An 11388-nucleotide genomic window follows, 5' to 3' on the forward strand; every position below is an offset into this window, starting at 1 on the left:
ATCAGCCACCAAATGCAGACACTATTACATATGCCAGCTAGATTTTGCTTACATGACCCTGATATAGCTGTCTCTTGTGAAGCTATGCCAGTTCCTGGCAAATACAGAAGTCGATGCTCACAATCGTCTATTGAATGGAACACGGGGCCCAAAATGGAGGAGCTAGAGAAAGGACCCAAGGAGCTGAAGGGGTCTATAACCCTATAGGATGAACAGCAATATGGACTAAGCAGTAGCCCCTGAGCTCTTGTCTCTACCTGCATCTGTAGCAGAAGAAGGCCTAGTCAGTCATCATTGAGAGGAGAGGACCTTGGTGTGGCAAAGATTATATGCCCCAGGACAGGGGAATGCCAGGGCCAGGAAGCGGCCAGGGCCAGGAAGCAGAAGTGGGTGGGTTGGGGAGCAGTGAGGGAGGCGGGGGGGGGTGTGGTGGAAGTTTTAGGGGACTTTCAGGATAGCATTTGAAATGTAAAGGAAGAAAATATCTAATAAAAAATTGTTAAAAACAAAAAACAAAAAAGAACTTGGTAATAGCTCTGATTAACCCTGTCATACCACTCTGAGGGAGGACTCGGTCTGCTGGTGGGTAGCACTCTTCAGTGTACCCTGAACGCATTGCTTCACGTAGTCCTCTCTGGCATTCAGTTCTTTGGCCCAAACACCAAGCAGAAACTTCAGGATCTCGGTAATGATGTCCTTAGAATCCTCACCTTTCCCTAAGGACTCCCCAGGTGCCTCTTATTCTTCCATAGTGATGTTTTCCCCGTGAACTTTCAGGACATTCTGAGTGTCCTCCTCTCCATCATCCTGAGCACACACAATTTCATTCAAGTACTACTGGTCCTTCTTGCCCAAAGCTGCATTCAGATCAATCCTTGAGCAATTGCTCACTTCTGTTGTAAGAATCTCTATTTTTCTTAAGCGTTGGAAAGCATCATAATTGCTCAGCGAAAACAGTCTAGTTGGTTCTCCTTTCTCTCTCTCAGTCTTTTGATGACGTCTTGACTACAAAGACTCATAGGAAGTTTTTCCTCTGAAAGTTCAAATTCCATCACTGGATTTGATGACTTTATTGGTTTCTGGTTATCCTCTTTGGACTGTATCTTGTAGTCACATCTTTCACAATATGCTTCCCCTTCTTTGGTGACAACTGTTCAGTGCTTGAAGTACCTTTAATTTTCCACCAGGGGGATCCTGTCCTCCAACCAACTGCTGCTTCCACAGACACTCTGAGATCAGGATGTCCATCCTGATCCCAGTGTCTAAGATCCCCTTTGACTCCTGCTCCTTGGTGTTAACCTCAACAGTCATATGACAGAGGAGAGGAGCAGTGTAAAGTTTTTGTAAGGTCTGAGAATAGAAAAGTTTCAGTGGTGAGGACCTATGAAAAGGTTTTAGGGTCTAAGAAGGTAGGGTTCTCTTCTCTTCTCTCCTCTCCTCTCCTCTCCTGTCCTCTCCTCTCCTCTCCTCTCCTCTCCTCTCCTCTCCTCTCCTCTCCTCTCCTCTCCTCTCCTCTCCTCTTCTCTTCTCTTCTCTGTTCTTTTTTTGGTACATTTCCCCCACTCTTCTTTTGTAATTTGAATAAAGTCTTTATGTACATTTCAGAATTTATTCCCTTTCCCAGTTCCACCACGCTGTCCCAGAAAACGCCTAACCCATCCTCATTCCCTCTGCTCCTATGTGGAAGTGTTACCTCCCACCCCACTGCCACCTACCCTCCCAATTACCCTGTACTGGGGCATCTATGGAGACTCCCTTCATAGGACCAATGACCTCTCCTCCCTTTGATGCATGACAAGGCAGCAGATGCATTTGAGCACTTGGAGGAAGAGGAACACTCCTCCAGTGCTGGTGGGATTGCAAGCTGATACAACTACTCTGGATATCAGTTTGGCAGCTCCTCACAATATTAGACATAGTACTACCTGAGGACACAGTTTACCACTCCTGGGCATGTACCCAGAAGAAGCTTCAACGGGGAATAAGGACACCTGCTCCAATGTGTTACAGCAAACTTATTTATAATAGGCAGAGGCCGGAAAAAACACAGATGTCTTTTTTTCTTTTCATTGAACTTTATTTTTAATTTATTTGTTACACTCCATATACCATACCCTTCCCCACCCCCATCCACCCTTCCAATTGTTCCACATCCCACACTTCCTCCCCACCCCACCCTGTCTCCACTTGGATGCCCCCACCCCACCTCACCACACCTGACCTCTAAACTCCCTGGGACCTCCTGTCTTTTGAGGCTTAGGTGCGTCATCTCTGAACGAGCACACACCTGGGAATCCTCTACTGTATGTGTGTTTGGGGCCTCCTCTCCGCTGGTGTATGCTGTCTGTTTGGTAGTCCAGGGTCTGTGGGATCTCGGCGCTCCACAAATGTCTCTTTCCTTGCAGTTTCTCACACATAGTTACACCCAAGAGCATTTTACACCCTAATTCAAAGATGTCAAACAACTCCTTAATGGGCAAATGCATAAAAAAAATCCAAAAGTAAAAGTTCTAGACTGTTCATTTCTAAACAGCAAATGCACTCCCATTCCTGTCCTTATCTGGATCCTGTCCGGCAGCTTCTCTTTCCTGTTGCTGTTTCTTCCACAGCTTGGCCACGGCCAGAAGCTTGAGGTTGGGCTGCTGGGCCGCATCCTCTGGAAAGATGTAGTCCCGGTATTCTTGCCATCCGGCATCAGAACCATCGTCGGCCTGGACCTTTCTTCTCTTCTTGACCTCGTCTGGCATGAGTCTGTCTACTCTCTCCTTGTCTGCTACGGTTCCAAACTCCCCTTCAAAACTTCTCCAGGATTCCAACAGCATAAGCCTCTCTTCTTTGTCCTGGCAGTGTCTCATGGATCTGTTGGCTTCTTGATAAATCTGTCTGCATTTCGCCACACTTCCTTCTTTCCCAGAAGAGAACTCAAACTGAGCCAAACTGATCCACACCTTGACGTGCTGTGTTCTCTGAAGCAACCGTCGGTAAAGGTTCCGTGTTCTCTCAGGCTCTTCCTGCTCCATCTCAAAATCAATATAGGATTTCCAAAGTAGCTCTGGCATATCCAAGCGCGGCTGGCTGATGGCTAACTCATAGATTGCCCGAGCTCTCTCAACATCACCAAGGATTGTCTCTAACTCTGCAAACTTTATCCACGAGGTACAATTTTCAGGTCCGAATTCCAGAAACTTCTCATAAAGCTTCCTGCATCTGTCAAACTCTCGAAGCTGCAGCTCCAGGGCTATGTAGCCTTTGAACAACTTGTTCTTTGGACATTTGCCTAGGGAAGTGCCCAAAGCTCTTCTGGCCAATGGCAGATTCTTCTGCCGTATTTCAAACTGGGCGTAATACAACCACATTTTGGCAAAGGTGAACTTTGTGTGAGGAATGAGCTGCAGAGACGCTTGATAGACGCGTCTCGTCCTCTCGGGATCCTTGGCCTCCAGCTCTTCATAGAGCGCATAGTTAACCCAGAGGTAGATGTAGCGCTTCCAGTGCCTCTTCTCCAGCACCGGTGGCACACTGGCGATGGCTCTCTCATAGACTTCCCGCACGGTGTCGGCTTCTGCCTCACTTTCCACCAAGCGTAAGTAATCAAACCACGCGTCGTAATTGTGCGGATTAGCCTTCACTTCTTCTTCGTAGTGGAATCGGCGTTTTCTCACGATGCTCTCTTCTACATCCCTCCGCTCACCAAACTTCTTCTCAAAGATGGTGTAGTTTGTCAAGAGTTCTTGGGCCTCCTGTTTGGAAATCCTATCCAGGGCATATCTGTAGATAACTCGCACCCTTTCCAGTTCTTTCTGATTCTCCTCGAATTTTGCAAAGGCCACATAGAGGTGTTGGTCCATATGCTCCTCCCCGAAAAACTCCACGGCCCTCTCGTAGACTTTCCGCGCATGAGCAACAGAAGCGTGCCGCTCTTCAAACCGAGCATACTTGATCCAGTTCTTCACAGCAGGGTGCACGAGCACAAAGCGTTCATAAATGGTGCGGGCCCGCTCCACCTCTTTGTACCTCAGCTCCAAGTTGATGTACGAGTGCCAGGCCTGCTCCTCAGGCTGCCATTCCATCCAGCGCTCAAACACCTGACGAGCACCAGCGACGTTGCCCAACAGCTCCTCCATGTACGTGTACTTGTACCACAACTGCTTGACTCGGGGCAGAGTTGTGATGGCACGGTCCCAGATGTTTCGGGCATGGTTGACCTGGCGGTTCTTCATCTCCATCTCTGCGTATTTCAGCCAGAGGGTAAGATTGCGGTAGTCCACATCTAAAGCACGCTCGTATATGGATCGAGCCCTATCGAGCTCCTTCAGGCTTTCCTCCCATTGTGCGTATTTGATCCAGTTGCTAATCACAGTCCTCTTCTGTCTGAGGTTTTCTTCAAAGGCCTTTCTTCTCCGGAGTTTGTAATCATTGAATTCTTCTGCGTCTGTGATCTTCTGCTGAGGTGGAGGCGCGAGGAGCTCGAGTTCTCTCTCTTTAGCTTCCCTTAAGAGCTGCTCTGCAGTTATCTGCACCTCGGCCGCAGCTTTGTTTTTGACCTGGGCCACTTTAGGAAGGCGCTGCTCTTTCTTGGCCACGGTGGATGACGCCATGACTGCAGCAGCAGCAGCAGCAGCAGCAGCAGCAGCAGCAGCAGCAGCAGCAGCAGCAGCAGGGGAACGCAGCGAGTCCCAGGATCTAGTCGTTGCTCACACAAACCAGGTGGTCCCAACTAGGCTGGTTGTTTCAGCTGGCTCTCTGTAGAAGTCCTTTCCAACAGCAGTGCTGACAAGGAAATGCAAGCAGGTGAAGTGCAGTGAAGTGCCCTTCTTCTGCTGGCCTTATATTGCTCTCCAGCAGAGGGCGTGGCCAGGATTAAGGGTGTGTCCCACCCACCACGCCTGGATCTGGGACTTGTTGATCCCAGGATGACCTTGAACTCACTCTGATATCTCCAGGCCTTAATCTCCTGAGAGCAAAGGTGTGTACGACCTTGCTTGGGCCTAATCTCCATGCCTAGATCCAGATCTGAAACCTGTGTCTTTCAGCTAAAGATCTGGATCAAAGGGGACCCCTCCAATTCTGGACTGTAGTTCATCCCAGATATATCCACCTTGACAACCAGGAATAGCCATTCCACTTCTGGATAAAGGGAGGAAGTCCCCTGGACCTCTGTCAGTCAATGTTCTTTCTGAAAATTCACTCTTCCACAGGAGACTTCTGTCATGCCTGAGTATGTTTCAAAGAATATTCCTGCTCTTTTGCCCTCTCTCTCTCTCTCTCTCTCTCTCTCTCTCCCTCACCTCTCTATTTCTTTCTCTCTCTCTCTCTCTCTCTCTCTGTGTGTGTGTGTGTAAGAGAGAGAAAAAGAGCACTCACAAGCAAGCACACATGAAAAACATCAACCAGAATTTATTAAGGCTTAAATAGCATCTGTTAAATTTTTTTAGTTGTTATACGTTGTTTGTGTCAAGATGGGGATGATTTAGAGTTTTGTAGTTTTCATCTGCCTGTGGGTAAGAGGTCAAGCTAAAACTGATTCTGGTTCCAAGCTAAAGGGCGTACTTATTTGTGGAAAAAGGCTTTGTGTTTGTGGTTGGTTTTTGTTGTTGTTGTTGTTGTTGTTTATTTGTTTGTTATGAGATTGGGGTTCTCTGTGTAGCCCTGACTGTCCTGGAACTCACTCTGTACAGTAAGCTGGCCTTAAACTCAGAAATTCACCTGCCTCAGATTCCCCCCCCCCCAAGTGCTGGGATTAAAGGCATGTGCAATTACTCCCAGCTGTGTCTGTGTTTTTAGATAAGGTGATTAGTCTCTGGACAGCTTCCAGAGTTTCATGGTTCAGATATGATACGGTGAGATCTTATGAAGAACTAGATTCAATAAAATCAATCAAAAATGTAGATTTTTGTGCCATCCTTCACATGGCATGAATGAAGACTTAGGATCAGTTATTCTTAAAATTGGCCCATAAAAAGATTGTCGTTTTTATACTCACACAAGGGTCAGGATTTCTTGCCTAACTACTCTGTACATCCTCCACAGACTAACACAATCCACACAAATACCTTGATGGTTCTTCCATTTGGTTTGGAGATTTGTAGACTGCACATGGTTCAGCTTTGGTGAGATTCATCATGAGACCTGCTAAACTGGCCTTCTAGAACTCCCAATGTCATGGAGTCCAGGTCACCTTGCCTCATTAAACCTGTCAGATGGATCCAATCAGAACTTAGACATCAGAGACTAGAACAATTGTTGGCATGGCCTTCTTATGGCCTACCCAACTCTCCCATTTTTCCCTACCCTGCCCTCCTTGAAAGATATCTCAACTCCCGTATTCAGCAGGAAGAAGTTATCAAGAGTTGTCATCCCAGATCCTGGGCTTGGGGGCTGAAGGTGGTTGTTCTAGTTGTCTTTCTGGGGAATTTAGAATTGCTCAGAATGGATATTAGTCCCCTGTAAGTTTTAGGATTGGTAAAAATCCTTTCCCAATCTGTTGGTGGCCTTTTTGTCTTATTGACACTGTGTTTTGCCTTACAGGAGCTTGGCAATTTTATAAGCTGGATTCCAGAAAATCAAATATGCCCATTAAAAGATGGGGTACAGAGCTAAACAAAGAATTCTCAACTGAAGAAAACCGGTATGGCTGAGAAGCACCTGAAAAAAAAAATGTTCAACTTCTGTAGTGGCTATTCCTGGCTGTCAACTTGACTATATTTGGAATGAACTACAATCCAGAATTGGAAGGCTCACCAGTGACTCTTATCTGGAGGCTTGGAGATCCTTATCTGGATCTTGGTTTGAAGATCTTGAGCCATAGTGGCTATGGATTCCAGAAGATTCAATCTCCGATTTTAAGGAACACACCTTTAATCTGGGCTACAACTTTTCATCTGGGATTAAGGGTGTGGTGGAACACACCTTTAATCTGGGCTACACCTTCTGCTCGAGACAATATAAGGACATTGGAAGAAGGGAGTCTAGCTCTTGCTCCTTCGCCTGCTTGCTGTGTGAGATTGAGTAACTGCTAGATCCTTGGACTTCCATTCACAGCTGTGACTGAACAATTGTTGGGAATTGGGCTGCCGACTGTAAGTCATCAATAAATTCCTTTACTATCTAAAGACTATCCATAAGTTCTGTGACTCTAGAGAACCCTGACTAATACAACATCCTTAATTATCAGGGAAATGAAAATCAAAACAACCCTGAGATTCCACCTCACACTAGTCAGAATGGCTAACATCAAAAATTCAGGTGACAGCAGATGCTAGTGAGGATGTGGAGAAAGAGGAACGCTCCTCCATGGCTGGTGGGATTGCATGCTTGTACCACCACTCTGGAAATCAGTGTGGCGGCTCCTCAGAAAATTGGACATAGTACTACTGGAAGATCCAGCAATAACTCATCCGGGCCTATGCCCATAAGATGTTTCAACTGGTAATAAAAACACATGCTCCACTACGTTCATAGCAGCCTTATTCATAATAGCCAGAAGCTGGAAAGAACCCAGATGTCCCGCAATAAAAGAGTGGATACAGAAAATGTGGTACATTTACACAATGGAGTACTACTCCGCTATTAAAATCAATGAATTTCTGAAATTCTTAGGCAAATGGAGGCATCTGGAGGGTATCGTCCTGAGTGAGGTAACCCAATCACAAAAGAACTCACATGATATGCACTCACTGATAAGTGGATATTAGTCCAGAAACTTAGAATACCCAAGGTACAATTTGCAAAACACAAGAAACTAAAGAAGAAGGAAGACCAAAGTGTGGATACTTCAGCCCTCCTAAGAATGGGGAACAAAATACTCACAGAAGGAGTTAGAGAGACAAAGTTGGGAGCTGAGACTGAAGGAAGGACCATGCAGAGACTGCCCCACCCAGGGATCCATACCATAATCAGCCACCAAATGCAGACACTATTACATATGCCAGCAAGATTTTGCTGACATGACCCTGATATAGCTGTCTCTTGTGAAGCTATGCCAGTTCTTGGCAAATACAGAAGTCGGTGCTCACAATCATCTATTTAATGGAACACGGGGCCCAAAATGGAGGAGCTAGAGAAAGGACCCAAGGAGCTGAAGGGGTCTGTAACCCTATAGGAGGAACAGCAATATGGACTAAGCAGTAGCCCCTGAGCTCGTGTCTCTACCTGCATATGTAGCAGGAGAAGGCCTAGTCGGTCATCATTGGGAGGAGAGGACCTTGGAGTGGCAAAGATTATATGCCCCAGGACAGGGGAATGCCAGGGCCAGGAAGCTGCCAGGGCCAGGAAGCAGAAGTGGGTGGGTTGGGGAGCAGTGAGGGAGGCGGGGGGAGGGTATGTGGTGGAAGTTTTAGGGGACTTTCAGGATAGCATTTGAAATGTAAAGGAAGAAAATATCTAATAAAAAATTGTTAAGAACAAAAAACAAAAAAGAACTTGGTAATAGCTCTGATTAACCCTGTAATTCCACTCTGAGGGAGGACTCGGTCTGCTGGTGGGTAGCACTCTTCAGTGTACCCTGAACGCATTGCTTCACGTAGTCCTTCTGGCATTCAGTTCTTTGGCCCAAACACCAAGCAGAAACTTCAGGATCTCGGTAATGATGTCCTTAGAATCCATGATCCCTCGATGTCCTTAGAATCCTCACCTTTCCCTAAGGACTCCCCAGGTGCCTCTTATTCTTCCATAGTGATGTTTTCCCCGTGACCTTTCAGGACATTCTGAGTGTCCTCCTCTCCATCATCCTGAGCACACACAATTTCATTCAAGTACTACTGGTCCTTCTTGCCCAAAGCTGCATTCAGATCAATCCTTGAACAATTGCTCACTTCTGGTGTAAGAATCTCTATTTTTCTTAAGCGTTGGAAAGCATCATAATTGCTCAGCGAAAACAGTCTAATTGGTTCTCCTTCCTCTCTCTCAGTCTTTTGATGACGTCTTGACTACAAAGACTCATAGGAAGTTTTTCCTCTGAAAGTTCAAATTCCATCACTGGATTTGATGACTTTATTGGTTTCTGGTTATCCTCTTTGGACTGTATCTTGTAGTCACATCTTTCACAATATGCTTCCCCTTCTTTGGTGACAACTGTTCAGTGCTTGAAGTACCTTTAATTTTCCACCAGGGGGTTCCTGTCCTCCACCAACTGCTGCTTCCACAGACACTCTGAGATCAGGATGTCCATCCTGATCCCAGTGTCTAAGATCCCCTTTGACTCCTGCCCCTTGGTGTTAACCTCAACTGTCATATGACGGAGGAGAGTAGCAGTGTAAAGTTTTTGTAAGGTCTGAGAATAGGAAAGTTTCAGTGGTGAGGACCTATGAAAAGGTTTTAGGGTCTAAGAAGGTAGGGTTCTCTTCTCTTCTCTTCTCTCCTCTTCTCTTCTTTGTTCTTTTTTTGGTACATTTCCCCCCACTCTTCTTTTTTAATTTGAATAAAGTCTTTATGTACATTTCCAGAATTTATTCCCTTTCCCAGTTCCACCACGCTCTCCCAGAAAACCCCTAACCCATCCTCATTCCCTCTGCTCCTATGTAGAAGTGTCACCTCCCACCCCACTGCCACCTACCCTCTCTCAATTACCCTGTACTGAGGCATCTATAGAGACTCCCTTCATAGGACCAATGACCTCTCCTCCCTTTGATGCATGACAAGGCAGCAGATGCATTTGAGGACTTGGAGGAAGAGGAACACTCCTCCAGTGCTGGTGGGATTGCAAGCTGATACAACTACTCTGGATATCAGTTTGGCAGTTCCTCACAATATTAGACATAGTACTACCTGAGGACACAGTTTACCACTCCTGGGCATGTACCCAGAAGACGTTTCAACGGGGAATAAGGACACCTGCTCCACTGTGTTACAGCAAACTTATTGATAACAAGCAGAGGCCGGAAAAAACACAGATGTCTTTTTTTCTTTTCATTGAACTTTATTTTTAATTTATTTGTTACACTCCATATACCATACCCTTCCCCACCCCCATCCACCCTTCCAATTGTTCCACATCCCACACTTCCTCCCCACCCCACCCTGTCTCCACTTGGATGCCCCCACCCCACCTGACCACACCTGACCTCTAAACTCCCTGGGACCTCCAGTCTTTTGAGGCTTAGGTGCGTCATCTCTGAACGAGCACACACCTGGGAATCCTCTACTGTATGTGTGTTTGGGGCCTCCTCTCCGCTGGTGTATGCTGTCTGTTTGGTAGTCCAGGGTCTGAGGGATCTCGGGGTTCCACAAATGTCCCTTTCCTTGCAGTTTCTCACACATAGTTACACCCAAGAGCATTTTACACCCTAATTCAAAGATGTCAAACAACTCCTTAATGGGCAAATGCATAAAAAAAATCCAAAAGTAAAAGTTCTAGACTGTTCATTTCTAAACAGCAAATGCACTCCCATTCCTGTCCTTATCTGGATCCTGTCCGGCAGCTTCTCTTTCCTGTTGCTGTTTCTTCCACAGCTTGGCCACGGCCAGAAGCTTGAGGTTGGGCTGCTGGGCCGCATCCTCTGGAAAGATGTAGTCCCGGTATTCTTGCCATCCGGCATCAGAACCATCGTCGGCCTGGACCTTTCTTCTCTTCTTGACCTCGTCTGGCATGAGTCTGTCTACTCTCTCCTTGTCTGCTACGGTTCCAAACTCCCCTTCAAAACTTCTCCAGGATTCCAACAGCATAAGCCTCTCTTCTTTGTCCTGGCAGTGTCTCATGGATCTGTTGGCTTCTTGATAAATCTGTCTGCATTTCGCCACACTTCCTTCTTTCCCAGAAGAGAACTCAAACTGAGCCAAACTGATCCACACCTTGACGTGCTGTGTTCTCTGAAGCAACCGTCGGTAAAGGTTCCGTGTTCTCTCAGGTTCTTCCTGCTCCATCTCAAAATCAATATAGGATTTCCAAAGTAGCTCTGGCATATCCAAGCGCGGCTGGCTGATGGCTAACTCATAGATTGCCCGAGCTCTCTCAACATCACCAAGGATTGTCTCTAACTCTGCAAACTTCATCTATGACATACAACTTTCAGTTCTGAATTCCAAAAAGTTGTCATAAAGCTTACTGCATCTTTCCCTAGGACAAATGCCCAAAGAACAAGTTATTCAAAGGGTACATATAACTGGAGATGCAGCTTCGATGATTTGACAGATGCAAACTGCCAAATTTGCAGAGGAATCTGCAATACAGCCTAAAGTCAATCTTCTGCCAATGACCAAGCTTTGGAAGAAACAGCAACAAGAAGGTGAAGCTTGTCTAACTTTGCGACCTTGAACCGAGGACTGTCGTGATAGGAGTGCTTTCCCAGAGTTACATTAATCGCTTCTGAGAACTGTATTGATTTTCTCTAGGTTTGCATTTAGCCCCATGTTAAAACACCTTCTCAAACCCCACAACATTTTCTTAGGTCC

General features: G+C 46.2%; 4 pseudogenes; all 4 read right to left on the reverse strand.

Moving 5' to 3' along the window:
* Positions 559-1327, reverse strand: Gm8035 (predicted gene 8035; annotated as a pseudogene).
* On the reverse strand, positions 2553-4598 carry Gm8038 (predicted gene 8038; annotated as a pseudogene).
* Positions 8456-9169, reverse strand: Gm8039 (predicted gene 8039; annotated as a pseudogene).
* Positions 10393-11052, reverse strand: Gm18765 (predicted gene, 18765; annotated as a pseudogene).

The sequence above is a fragment of the Mus musculus genome, chromosome 6, assembly GCF_000001635.26.
Source record: "Mus musculus strain C57BL/6J chromosome 6, GRCm38.p6 C57BL/6J".
NCBI classification, from domain to species: domain Eukaryota; kingdom Metazoa; phylum Chordata; class Mammalia; order Rodentia; family Muridae; genus Mus; species Mus musculus.